Source organism: Protopterus annectens, chromosome 8.part0, assembly GCF_019279795.1.
Source record: "Protopterus annectens isolate FY-2018-M chromosome 8.part0, PAN1.0, whole genome shotgun sequence".
In the NCBI taxonomy this organism is placed as follows: Eukaryota; Metazoa; Chordata; order Ceratodontiformes; family Protopteridae; genus Protopterus; species Protopterus annectens.
Window position 1 is genome coordinate 368,294,187 of NC_056741.1, and position 14,084 is coordinate 368,308,270.

The following is a 14,084-nucleotide window of genomic DNA, read 5'->3' on the forward strand; positions in this document are numbered from 1 at the left end:
CATCTTTTCTACATTTATGGCTTTCTTAGCACTGAGCATATGTTCTGCTTGGCTTACTGTCCATATAACTGTATCTTCTATGGGCTTCCCTACATAATCTGAGGAGAAATTTCTCGAGCTTCAGTAGCTTGCAGAAAAAAAAAGATGAACACCATGAGGCAGAATGCTTGTCTCCACTGGAAATTATTGCTGGAGCAATTTCTAATTGTGTACCAGCAGTGATTCACTTTTCAAGATGATCTCTCCCTTCCTTGAGTTGGTGCAACCTTAGAGTTGGCATATAAACATTTGGGGGATGTGGGGTTCTTGCCCCCTCAAAAAAACAAGCAAAAAGCAGTTCTTTACCGTCTTGGTTTTGGGGCTTTTTTGTTCCAGTAAAGTGCTGACTTTCAGAAAGTCAGCCTTTCACAGTGGAACCATAGTTATGCTCTAAAGAGATTGAAAGCAGTTCTATTGATCTTATGTACTTCTGTTTCTAATTGTTTTATGTGGAGACCTTAAATCCCCCAGTCTTCTCAGAAAATAGGCTAGTGGCATAATATAATTATGGGTTTAACACATTTCAGAAAAGAAGGCACACAAGTGAACAAATGGATTTAAGGTAATTATTTTCAGGTACCACTGTGATGGTGGTGCTGCGGTAGCATTGTCACCTCACAGTTAGACGTTGCTCGTTCAATTCTCAGTTAGAGCATCTTCTGTGTGGTGACATGCGTGAATGGGCATTCCTTCATTGAAGGTTGTGCGTTATTCCCGGCAAGCCAGCACGTAGTACTCTACTGCCAATCATTAACGGACCGGAGTTCCGCTGTGGTGACCCCTAACCGGGAAAAGCCGAAAGACACAAACAGTTGTCAGGTACCACAAATAGATGTTGATATTTTAATGTTATATGGTCAATAAACAATTGTGTGCACTGTGGAGAGGGCTATCAGCAGTCTGAATGTATTTATTTATTTATTCATATTTGTTTAGCAAGTAATGTCCGACTGGGTTGAAAAAAAAAAAAAACGTTTTAGCAGAAACCTGGGGAGAAAAGCTCCACAACAAAAAGAACATTATTAAGGTACAAGCAGTAAACTTAGTTTAAGTAGTACATTGCTAACAATATGTAAATGACCTTAACAAAAATATTATAGCAAAATATAATAACATAATGCAATATAAACATGCATGTTTCAGGCATACAGGAATACCATTTTTTTACAATATATATGAGGTACATAAGTCATGTACCTTTACAAGGTGAGTCACTTCTGAAAGACCATAATTGGTCATGTAGTTTTACAAGTTAGTAAATGTATATCTTAAAGTGGTAATTTATTTTTACTTGTAATGTATGTCACTTGCACAAGACAAGCCTGATGATAAAATGAATTAAACCAGCAAAAGCACAAGCCCACTTATACCAGACATAAAGTTTGTGCACTTGCTGCAAACACTCGAAGCTACAGATAAAGAAAAATGTCCTAACCCATTCATAATGGGGCACATTGTATAAATTACAGTGTGACTTGAATATCATACCCACTGGTCACAATGCCTATGAACAAGAATAGACATTAACATTTTCTGTCCCCTAATGTTAGAGTTTAAAGATATTCAGTGAAGATTTGAGAAATCCTATGTTCATGATAGCTTGGAAGAAAACAGGCAAACAATTCTTGGCAGTAATGTTGATATGTTGTATACTGATTTATTTATTTATGTGTCTGAGGATAGTGTTCTAATCAATATTAACCGATAAACAGTGAATTCTGGTCGTTTTCTCTAATCAGCAGCTGGGAAGATGTCATCATAAATGTCTAGGCATACTTTAGTTCAAGCAAATTCAATGGTCATGATGCATTAATATTTGCATTATCTTATCAAAACAGTATTTCAAGTACTAGGTCACATGAACCATTTCAATCCCAGTACATGGTTTTGTAGTTTATTAGAAGCAAAGTGGTCTTATCAGCACAAGAATACGCCTGCCTTATTTTTATCTTATCTGTACCGAGGAACATATTTAATGGTTGTCTGGTCTTCACTTTACTACAGTTTTCCATTGACAGCCATAATATGTATGATGGATTGATACTGAACAAGTATAGAGCAAATATACTATATGATACAGATAAATTACAGAATATCATCTGATGGAACATTTTATCAAACTGAACACAGGTGAATTTATTTTCTGTTAAAGAGTTTGACTACTTATGATATTCTTTCATTGCATCTTCTAAATTATGACTTCCCTTGTGTTATCTTATCACACAATGGTGTCAGTTTGAAAGCTGTTCCTTTACCCTTTTTCCAAACACATTTACTGCCAAATGTCTTTTAATCTGATATCAAACATTACTTGTTTGTTGCAAAAATTAACATTTGTCATACCTTTGTCACAAATTGATAAAAATGTATATTGTACAGATGGTGGTCAAGATACAGCTTAGTGTGAATTCTGTTAAAGCTGACTACTATACTGGAAAATGGCATGTGATTGAAGATAAACAATGTCTGTCTAATTGGGTTCTTGCTAGTTATTCCATGGTATCATATAACTGTGGCAGCATATAACGCAGGAGCTGTGCACACAATTCATTTTCTTCATACATATAAAACTGGAACTCTGGATTAGCTCTTAATCATAGAACTGCAATACTGCCCACGAACTTAAAAATTGTAAATGAACCATCCTATATTGCTGCAATTCTAATTTTGTTAATGTGAGTAAAATATCAGTATTACTGCAGTTTGTTTATTTTGAAGATTTTGAAATGAGAATTCATATTAAAATTTTAGAACTACAGAAAGTATTTTCTACAGACTGTGGTACTGCTTAAATAAGAAACATATTTTTATGTCTTCTAGTATCTCAATAATAAATAAACATTGTGGAAATGAAGCAAAATTTTACTTAGAGTATTATATTATTTACTTTGACAAATGTACTTATGCTGTTTAATTATCTTTGGTTGCATTATTAGTTTATCATTAAATCCATCCATCCATTTATCCATCTATCCATCCACAAGCCACCCTTTTGCCTATTTTTTTTTTTCACGTAGGGCCAGGCTGTAACTTCACTAGTAACAATCATCTAGAGCCAAGGTTTATACTGCTGGCTGGCTAGTTTTGCCACAGTAGTTCTTCTATAACACATACTTGCATGCACACCAGGGACGGCTTTTGCCATCGGACTGCAAGACTGCAGTCCTCCCAGCAAAAATGGACAATTACATTGAATAAAAAAAAAAAAAGTATTTATTACTTTGTTCATTGTAATGTTGTGCTATTATGCTCCTAAATGACTCCAACCGACTTGCAAAATCCCAGAACTCGAACTGTGCCTGCTCATCAAGTTCCGGGTTTTTTTTTTTTTTAATTTGCAAACGTCTGGAATCTATACTGCTGTAAAAGCAGTCCAGATTAAAGAGAGGGCATCAGTGTGATGCCCCGAAGTCTATGTGGTTTAACCACACAGCAAAGTAGAAGGGTGTTTGGACTGCCACGTTCGCAGGCACGTACGTGACATGGACGGCTGGATTGTTACTGATTAGTTCTCACTCTCTTCTCAAAAAAGAGAGCGAGAAACAATCAGTAGTAGTAGTAGCCTGTAAACAGTACTTCTTGTCTACTTGTGTGTTATGGAGGGAGGGTACAATACCATTGCTGAAAGTAATTCAATTAAATTGTAAAAGTTAAACAACTTTGTTTTTTTTCGGCTTGCTTTTGAGCAGCTGCTGAGCTGCAGTCACCAAGTCAGAGAGAAAAAGAAAGAGTTCCTTTTGCAAAGGAGAAGATGGACAGTCACTGATGAAAGGTACAACTGGGATCAGTCAGTGTTAGTAAGTTCTGAAGAGACTGGATGCATTCACAAGATTTGTTTCTAATCTGTAGAAGAAGCAGTGCAGTGTTTGTTGTTTTTTAAAACAAAGGAAAGTGACTTGACCGTGGCTTCTGGGATTTGCTGGGTGTACATTTAGAGTGTGAATTTGTGCTGTTTATTTGTAATAATTATATCTAAATGTAAATGATTGGAAGACCGGGTTAGGTCTAGCAAGACTTTTCTCTAAAAAAGGTTCACTGATATCAATGTCTGCCAAGGTCATCTTGTGTTACAGAGCCAAGAAAGTTGACATTCACATCCCATGGAAGGAGGAAGTTAGAAGTGTTACTGATTTGTGAGGTATGTGAGTGTAACAGGAGATGGAAGTCAGATAATGGGAAGAGCAGTGGATTCCTTATAAAGGTAATTGTAATTTTATATTATTGTGAGCATAGAGTTCAATAAGAAACCATCTTAGGCATAATTCATCTCAGAGAATAAACTTGTATTGGAATTTCATATATAATTTAAGTAGTTGGAGACAACTTCCAGTAATTAATTTGTTTACCTTGTTCTTGCAGATATATATGACATTTGGGAATTGAAAATCCTGTAATGACTCTGGTTTTAACTATGTTCACAGATGATTACTTCATCAGGGTTGTTATTAAGAATTAATGCATGGATCAAATAAATTTTTATGTGATTCTACTACTATTAAGAAGTCAAAACTTTAATTCAGTTCTGCAAGAATGAAAGATGGACTTAGAGGGTGGAGTGAAAGAGATGTTAGGGATAGGACTGTTTGGTAGTCTTGAGACTGGGCTCTTGGACACCTGTAATTAGTAACAGAATACACAGAATGATGTTTTGCAGATGTATATTAGAGATATATCTCCTCAATTAAGTGGACTATAGGATGATTGTTTTTAGGTGGAACAAAATGATGTGTTAGGATAAAACTGGTGGAGATACTAAGTGAGAAATGTGGAAGATGGAATTATTTCCATAGGGGAAGGATACAAATTGGTGGAAATACTAAGTGTGAAATGTGGAAAATGGACTTATTTACATAAAAAGAGATAGGAAGAGGAAAGTGTGTGTGTATGAAATGCCCCAGCTGATATATACTGGTGGCTAGAGAGAACTCAGGATACCTGGTGGTTGTTAGAGAATACCTCAAGCTTGAGCCCTGTACCTTGCAGATTTTTGCCTCAATATTATATTCTGTTCTGCTCCTCATAAAATCTGTGGTTTCTGGGTTTTTAATTCATTAAATAGTTGATGGTGCAGTGGTAGCATTGTTGCCTCACAGCTACAGGTTGTCTGGTTTGATTCATGGCTGGGATACCTTCTGTGTGGAGTCTGCATGCCCTCCCTGTGTTTGTGTGGATGTGCTCTGGTGTCCTTCCACATTACAAAGACATGTCTCTAGAGTGTTTCTCCCTGGGCCTCTGCTGAAAATTGACTTTTGTTCTAAGCCAGAGTTCCCTGGTTAACAAATGTTAAGTAAATTAAAATGACAGGCATTTGAATTTCAGATTTCATATTCTTCAGAAAGTACATGGTAACACAAAACCTTTTATTCTAGCAATTGTCTAAGTTTATAAGATGAATATTTGAAATTTATCCCTATTTTTGGGACTGTATTCCCCCATTATTGGCTTTGTCCAGGTTTTTGTGCTAAGTGTGAGAGCTATGGTGAAAATTGAATTCACTGAATATGTTTGGGGGCTGTATTCTCCCATTATTGGCTTTGTCCAGGTGATTTGTGCTAAGAAGTTGACAGCTATGGTGAGAAGTGAATTCACTAAATGGTAGCCATTTAAATTTCAGTCTTCCTATCTTTCACAACATAGCTGATTTGACATAGTGGCATGCTGCTCTGATTGTTTTGCACAAGGCCCTGGGTCCAAAATGTGGTAGTGAAATGTATGGTCATAACACAGTATTATATTCTAGTAACTTTTCAAGATTGTACAAGCAATGTTTAAAATGTATCCCTGTTTTGGGGCTTTTGTCAGCCCCCAATAAATTTTGGCTTTTTCCAGATTTCTTGTGCTGCAAAGTTGAGAAATACAGCTGAGTGTCGAGTAGATTTTACAAGGAGCTGAGAGCTGCAGGGGAAGAGAGGTTTAGTGCTGCTTATGCTGAGTCTGCTTTCATTGTTAATAGCACAACAGGTAGTGTACTTGCTTTTGATGCAGAAGGTTGTGAGTTCTACTCCCACAGTATGTAGATGCATTGCTGATATTGTACTGTGTTGTAAGGGGAGTGGATGCTGCAGTCCTTTTTGGTGAAGATACCTAGTAACTGTGAACCTGTTATCAGTTCGCCATCCATTCCCTATTGCAATATTACTAGCTTATCATTTTTTTAATGTAACATAGGCAATTTATTCCTCGAGGGCAACAGGCACTTTATTTGTAGATGAAATAATGAAATATAAAGTTGTTTGCTAGCCGCAACCTCTTCATTAGTTACAGATCTCTTTAATGTGAAATTATTTAGATGACTTTTACTTCTTCAGAGATTGTGCAGATTTACTGATACTGGTGGATTGTAGACATTTGAGTAGACTTTTATGATGGAAATGTTCTGAATTTGGCAGTTTTGTCATTATTGGTGCATGCATTTTGTTTCATAGTTTACTGGAAAAATGTTCAAAACAATAAATTGAAAATGCCCTCTAGCAACTGTACTATATTATGCAAGGAATATAATGTAGTACAATCAGGAAGGTGTAAAACAGAGCATATGTATGTTTCATGTGTAAGGGGCCTGTGATTTGAAAACAGTCCAAAGTTAATCTTTATCTGCCACTGACAAAATTTATTTTCTTTGAATGTCAGTTTCAATGCTGTTTCAATGAATGTGAGTTTTTAGGGAAGAGAAGTTTTAATGCTAAGTCTATTTTCATTGTGAGACTGCATTGCTTTGTTTAGCAGATATCTATTAGTGTTTGTGCTGTAAAATGCAAATGAAATCCAAATCATTGCAGAAGTAAAGCAGTATACACACTACAGTATTTATGGTAAATGGGGTGAAATAGCCAAACAATGGGACATTGGAATGGTTGCAGTGGGGAGGCTCCATTCGACCATGATTTTGTGAGGGGGGAAGGGCGGTAAACTCAAAGACAGCTCTGGTTGAACTATACCTCTCAACTGTCAAGATTTTTGCAGAATGAATAGATTTTTGCTTCTTATTATTGTTTTGTTCCTCATAAAATGTGTGGTTTTATGGCAAATTATTTAGGAATGAAGTCACTAAATAATGACAAACATTGAGTTTCAGACTTCATAACTTTCAGAAAAATGCATGCTAAAGCAAGACCTGTTATTCTATCAAGTGTCTTAAGTTTATACAAGAGCAATTGTTAGTATTGTTTGTATGTTCCCCCAATATATTTGACCTTGGCCATTTTTCCTGTATTAAGAGGTTGAGAGGTACATGCAAATAAATTGCTTTATAGAATTAGGAATATCCAAACCTCTCAACTGTCCCCAATTTTGGCTCAAAATGTTGCTCTCCCCCTAATAATCCCTTCGCACAAGGACAATTTTGGAAAAAAACATGGAAGGTTTACAAATATAAATAACTGTAATGATCAGAGTTATAGATTACTTTTATTTCAGAAGTGCATGTAGAGTCTCTTATTTTAGCAGCTGCTCAAGTTAACAGTACTAATGTTAAAAAAGTGTCCCTTCTTTGACAGGTTCCCAGCTGTATTGTCTGGCAATTTTATATTTTTGCATCACATTTTTGGTCCGTTTTTCATAAAATTGTGGTATTCTGGAAAATTAGTGGCAGATCATTAAAAATTGAAGTTAGAAAATAATGACAGACATTTGAGTTTTAGATTTCATACCCTTCAGAAAATTCATACTAATGCAAGACCTACTACTATTCTATTATCTTTCTAAGTTTATAAGAGCAATATTTAAACACTGCCTTTATTTTTAGGCCTTTGTCCCACTCCTATGTATGGCTTTGTCCAGATTTCTTGCTCTGAGGTTGAGAGGTATGACAAATGTGTCAGAGCCATCACCGTCAGCCAGAGATATTTCAAATAGTGACATACTTGTTGCACCGCATTCCCCCATGTAGTGACTCTGGACGTGCCCAAGCAAGGCAAGGAGCAGATATACAGTGTAAATGTGCAGAGTATTCCCCCATCCAAGGTAGACACAAGTGCTACAGTGGCTTTTCATCTGTATTTGATTTTGTTTTCTGTCATATTTTTATACTGTTGATTTATGCTTTTTATTATTCAGAAAATGCATGCTGTTGCAGTGCCCTGTTACTCTGTGTTTAAGTAGCAATGCTTTAATGACCATAAGGTAAGTTTATCTGAGATTGTAAGATGCAAGTAAGCTTTAATAAGCATACTGTTAAAGAATTACCACCATTGAAAGCCTTTTTGTTTTTGCCATGCAGAGAATATTTACATAACTAGATAATGTATAAGCCTTATGTATTGAAATGCATATAACAGTATTTGTAATAAAGGAAAGGATTAAAGTATTTTCAGAAGCTTGTTACATTTGTTGGTGACTTGCAGTCATCTCTGCAGGCTTTACTCATAAACTAAACAGAATGCCAATCTATCATATGTGGTTCATAACCTGTGCAGTAATCCTTTACGCAATTTATCTTGAGCTTGTTTCTTGTTTGCTGTTCATTTTTTACTTTGATCATGTTTTCCCCACGAAACAAGTAGATAGTTGTTGTCAGGTAGCAGGTCTTTTTTGGATAAGAAACATTTTACAAGAGGGGGGAATCACAGACATTGGTACTTGCAGAATGTTACTTGGTACTTTTATAAAGCTGAATATAAATTATAATTAGAACTCCAGTGCAAGGAGAAGTGGTTTGAGTTGAGTGCTGCTTGTTTTTTTTTATACTTGATTTTGACTGGCATTCCAGTAATGTATTTAAAAAGTAATTTATTTTTACATGCCTCACAACCTTTTTGTTTCAATCTAGATATTAAGTAAGCTGTCATGTAGCCAATGCATTGAAATATTTTTTTTCTTCTACGCTTTATTTTGTCTTGATTGGACACTCATAATGATGATTTGGCACCCAGAGCAGCATATTTAATTAAAGTTCCAGTTGTTGTGGTTTTGAGCATAGCTCCACCCCTTTCTAGTTAGCCACAACACTTTCCATTGGCTTCACCCATTCAGCTGTCTCCTGCAGCCCCCATTTGATTTGAAGTTACCAGCTTCCACTGATGCACACTTACACCTTGTAGAGTTTCCAATCCACCTACTGCATGTTTTTGAAATGTGGGAGGAACACAGAACATCCAAAGTAAAGCAAAAAACAAACTGATAAACACCCAGTACAGAGTTCAAACAAAACAGCCCAAGATTAAAAAGTGAAAGGAACTCACAAAGTGATGTACAATATGTTTAATAGCAAAGCTTTTGTGATAAAACTCTTCTTCAGTACTTAAAATCATAATAAAACACATTTTCATACATACACCACATGGACAAATTCCAACCAATAGAAATGCAGCAACACTAAAATAATTAAAATAAACAATTGAGTGCTTGTGTCATGGAAAAACAGACCTTCTCTTAAGAACAGACTTTAAGCTCACAGTATCATTCAGTCCAGGGGTCACATCTGCTCGAAAGTAATTAATCCATCTATATTCAACATTTTTTGGTATTCCGCACAATCTCTCTTCCTCTAATACTTCTTTCAATGTTTTTTTCTAACCCTAAATGTAAAACTATGCATTTTATTTGGGCTTATGATATGTCTGGCTAAGGTATTACTCTCTGTCTTCCTACGTATGTCAGCTAGCTGCTGGGCTATCCTTTCTTTTAACATCCTGTTGGCTTTTCCAACATAAAATGAAGTGCATTTTTGACAAATGGCTAAGTAAAAGTGTAGTTTTACAAGTGACAAACATGGAAATAAAATGTCATGCTTGTATTAGGGTGTAAACAACATTGTTCTTATTTATATAGCAACAAAACTGACAATCATAACAAGGTAGAGTATTTTTAGTTTTAATTGTAGCATTCCTAAAGCACATTTGTAGGTCTTTATAACAGAGCTTTTGTTTCAGATTCCTACATTTCCTAAACACAGAACTAGGTGATGAACCTACAATTTCCTTAACCACATCAGATGCACATAGTATAGACCAATTTTGTCTTATAAGTTGTTTAACCCTGTCAGTATGTCATTATATTGCATAATATCTATACATTTATTTCTGGAAGTACTATCAATAATATTATTTACAGTCCCATTAGTTGGTCTTTCTTCTATATCTGAGGGATATGGTCGAGCTAGCTAGGCTATCTCTCTCACTCAGCACTTGTTTTTTTTATTTTCTTCCTGCAGTTTAATACTATAGCCCCCTATCTTTAAACTCTGTGACTATCTCATCTAGCTGTTTAATACAGTCATATATATCTGTATTTAGCTGATTGTCTCTAAGGAACTGACTGCTGACAATGTCTTTGCAGGTATCGGGGAGGTACATACTAGTGTTGTGTAAACATCTAGCAGTTTGAACTACTTTTCTATAGATTCTAATTCCTAGTGTATTATCTATAATATATACATTAATATCAATGTATATCAATATTCTACCCCTTGCTAAAACTTTATACATATCTCCCCAGGCATCTGCTGAAAAAGGATCTGCATCCAGTCAATATCAGAAGTCAAAGTAAAACCAGAAAAATGTAAACCTAGAAAAATTTAAAACACCATTAATAATTTTATACTGAGCATCAACATGCAGAAGGAACCCATGCAACCAAAGGGAGAACACGCAAACTCCACACAGAAGGCGCACCAGCTGAGAATCAAACCACAGATCTTTTTAATGTGAGGTGATAATGCTATCCACTGTGCCACTGGGCCATCCCAGATTCTTCTTAGTCAAACTCATATGGCATAAAAATGTTTAAATATATGCTCATATCATATGTTATTTCTTTCAATGGATATATGACACTTCAATGAATAACAGTTTGTAGACATGAACGTTATGCCCATTTTTAAGCAAAAGCCATGTTTCCCAATGGAAAACAGTATTTACAGTTAAAATACTGAATCATTACCACTAACATAATTTGATCCACACTCACGCATATGTACATTAAGTACATATGTACATTTTATGACACCCATAAATGCACAAAAGAAACACATTAGCACTGAGCACAGGCCTCCACACCCAAACCATATGTCAAGTGCATTCTTGGGCACACACACACACACACACACACACACACACACACACACACACACACACACACCAAAACATACTCACCTACATAATCACCTAAAGAAACACATATGCACTGCACAAACACATGCATGTGCAAACCCGTGTGAGCGCACATACACATACACACGCACACACACACACACACACACACACACACACACACACAAACATGCACATACACACATATACATGCATTGCACATACATATACACATCCATACTGACTTGAAGTACATTAGTTGATGCCCACTTACTTAACTGCTGTTCCTCCCCATGATATGGATTGTTGCTTTTGCCCTGTACTGACAGTACTATTGCAGCAACAATCACAGCAACAAGCAGAACCATGCAGCACTTCATATCTCTACTTAAGTACTTAGCTCACTTACAGGCCGTTTTGCTGCTTAATGCAGGTCACACACCATTATATATGGCTGTTGGCTTTACATCTGTAGATGAGAAATTAGTTTCCTTGAATATTTGTAAAGAAATGTAAGGCTCATGCAAACACAGGAGGTATGGATCTTGTATTTCTTTAAATATTATGTCAACACTGCAATTCAAGTGGAAAATCCATAATCCCAGCCTCCAGCTGTAGCACAATTTACTTTCTGTTAGGACTGTAACAAGAACAATGCTGTTCAAGAAAAAGTCTTCATTCAAAGCTTTATAATTTCCCATGAGCCCAACAACTTTTTTCTGTTACATTTATTATTGGCAACCTTTCATCTCTTGGTTTAAATTCACCTCTCCTTAACCATTCCTGTGTTTGTTCCTGGTTAACATGAGGTTCTTCCAGAAGTTTTCTATATTTGCATTGTCCACATTTCTTGCCTTCTCATCTGGTCCTTCACTTTATATTCTTTCTCTTTTTTTTTGGCACATTCAGTTGTTGCATAATGTTTATCTACTTTTTGATGCCAATATGCTTCTGCTAGCCTAAGCAGGGAAGTCATCTTAGATTTCTTCTCCTCATATTTCAAAACTTTCACTACATTTGGGTCTTGTGAGGTCAACAGATATGTGTAGAGTCCCAATTGCAGATCTGTGCATATAATCAATTTCAAGAAGGTCTAGTCCTCCTTCAGAATGAGGAGTAAGTAACCTTGGTATGCACTGTTTTTTTATAAATCATTTGGTGAGTATAAAGCATCTTTCTTGTTTTCTTGTTTATTCTATCCAACACATTTTGGGGCCAGCCAGTCAATCACTCCAAAACTGTAAGTTAGGACAGGAAGAGCAAATTGGTTTATATCTTGGATTTTGTTCCTAGATGTCAACGCTGTTTTCAGGATTAATTTAAGTCCTCTAATGTATTCCTTACTAAGTTTGATTTGCCTGTGTTCATGTTTTACTTTTGACCCTTCATCATTTCAAAAATATTTATATACTCTCTCTTGCTCAAGTTCTTTTATATCACATTCTTGTGCCAAACTGATGTTTTCTTGGTGCTGCAGTTTTTCTGCTTTAAAGGTTGCTTTTGCACATTTATCAAGACCAAATGACGTTCTTATATCATCTGAAAAAGTTTTGACAACTTGCAGTTGTGCTTTCAGTTCTTCATCTGATGAGCTATACAGTTTGAAACCATCAACAAAGAGAAGATAAGAAGTCTTTACACTTTGTTGTTTTCTAGGAGCCAAATTACAGCCATGGCATAAGCTGTTAAGTAGACAGCTTAATGGGTTAAGGGCAAGGCAGAATAGCAGCAGTGACAGAGAGTCACCCTGGAATATCCCTGTTTGAATTTTTATCCCTGGAATAATAATAGTCCTTTATCATTGCTTAATTGCAAAGTGGTCTGCCACTGTTTGGTGGTCACTATAATGTAGTTAATCAGTCTAGGGTATATCTTATACATTTTACATACTCTTATTCATGAATGTGGGATACTATCAAATGCTTTTTTGTAGTCAATCCATGCCATACTTAGATTCTTCCCCTTTTCCCCTTTTTACAGTTTTCTGCTATGACTTTACGTAACAACAAATGATCCTTTGTTCCATATGACCTTCTTTTATTGTCCTTTTATTCTATTGCTATAAGTGAGTTTTCTTCTAAATGACTATAAACTCTGTCGACATCAGTTCCAGTCTATAGTTTATACATAATTGGAAGACAAGTTACTGGTCTATAATTTTTAGGGTAGCTTGAGGTTCACTCTTAAGTAGAAGCATTCCCTGGGATTCAGAATCACTCCATGGAAGAATAAAGCTATTCTTACATGGAGTGTACTGTGTCTGTGTAGAACAGCAGCATAGCTTGCATATTCAAGAAGGCACGTTGCTGTATTCTCTACACAGACACAATCCATGTACGAGTGCAGAGGGCATGTCCAAGCAATGCACGAACACTAAAATCACCCACTGCACTCAGAAAGTGCCGTACAGCACTTTCTAAGCCATACTGGCATAATATTAGAGCATTGCTCCACGGACACTGAAATGTAAAATTGATCATTTCAGTGTCTGCAGACAATGAAATTAAAATGACAAGAGCAAAGGAATACGGCACTTCTGCATCCTGCAAAAGCCGGAAATATGTGCAAATGCACACATAACAGGGGATAAATCCCCCAAAAGTTAAAAAGCACAAGCACAGCCCTACAAACACACAAAGTTGATAGAGAACATCATGCATCAGTATGAAACACACATAGAAGCCTGAAAGCCCAGTCAATGCCAGGATTTCATGAATACAGTCCCAAGTATCTGTCAGAACATCACAATACACACCCATATAACCTAAAATATAATAATAATATATACTTATTTTTAATACCGTAAAGAATGTTTAAGTGTAGCTAAGTGGGTGTGAACATTATGGCTGCCCCCTTAGCATAGCTTAAACATCCCATAGAAGCTAAATGAAAATAGACATACAAGCTTTCCAAGACAAGATAGTGTAGTGATTAGAGTTGAATCTTTACATGTAAGCATTCATGGTTTGAGTCCCAGTACAGGCAGCTTATTTTCCCATGTGAAAGTGGTGTTAAAAT